General features: G+C 66.2%; 1 protein-coding gene across 2 annotated transcripts in view; it reads right to left on the bottom strand.

Moving 5' to 3' along the window:
- Positions 1-820, bottom strand: part of LOC113213805 (uncharacterized) — a 35712-nt gene that overhangs the window by 33991 nt on the left and 901 nt on the right. The gene's annotated exons all lie outside the window — the stretch shown is intronic.

The following is an 820-nucleotide window of genomic DNA, read 5'->3' as shown; positions in this document are numbered from 1 at the left end:
GGGGGTCGTAGCGTGCGGCGAGATAGTCCACCGCAGGTAGAGTCTCTGCGGTTCGTAGGAGGAGGGGAGAGCGAGTGGCACAAGGTGTTGCATAAGAGCCGCACGAACGTCATGGAGAGAGCAAGGGAAGGGAACAGCGAGTGAGGAGAGAGAGATGTGAGGATGGTGTGCCTTCTAAACATGACGTAACAGAGGCAGCTCATAATCAATCAACGCGGCAGCGAGGCGAACCAAAACCTCTGCCGTTGGGCGAGGCGCTGCTGCTCTGCGCCCCGCCCCGCCACATCCCGCCCCGCCCCACCACGCCCCACCACGCCCCACCACGCCCCACCACGCCCCGATACACCACGCCCCACTGCATCCCATGATAAACCCTTCCTGGCATGACTCAGGCGTGGCGCAGCGTTGTTGCGTCATCCAGGTGGTGGTGGCTCGACCGGGGCGAGCAGCCCCCCCCCCCCCTCCCCTCCCCACCTCTTCCTCCAAACTAGTTCCGCGCCATTACATGGGATAAATCCGCGCTTGCCAACGGCAGCAAGGCGCGCACCCGCCCGGGGCCTGCTCGGCACCACGCTACAACACCAGCAGCGTCTGGTCAGCCTCACGGCCTTGATCGGCGGCTCCGCAGGCCACAGCCTCGGCCACAGCCTCGGCCGCAGCCGGGCGCACCCCTCCGCGGCCTCCACCACACCCTCCGCATTACGGCTACTAAAACCCAGTCAAAGGTCACAGCCCGGCGCGGCCGTGCAGGAAGAGGCGCGGGGAGTGGGGAAGTAGGGGAGTGGGGGAGTGGGGCGCCCGGACAGGACACAAGTACCCC

This window comes from Frankliniella occidentalis, unplaced genomic scaffold, assembly GCF_000697945.3.
Source record: "Frankliniella occidentalis isolate FOCC.00 unplaced genomic scaffold, Focc_3.1 Scaffold220, whole genome shotgun sequence".
NCBI lineage: Eukaryota > Metazoa > Arthropoda > Insecta > Thysanoptera > Thripidae > Frankliniella > Frankliniella occidentalis.
Note: the sequence above shows the minus strand (reverse complement) of the source record. Positions and strands in the feature narration are given on the sequence as shown.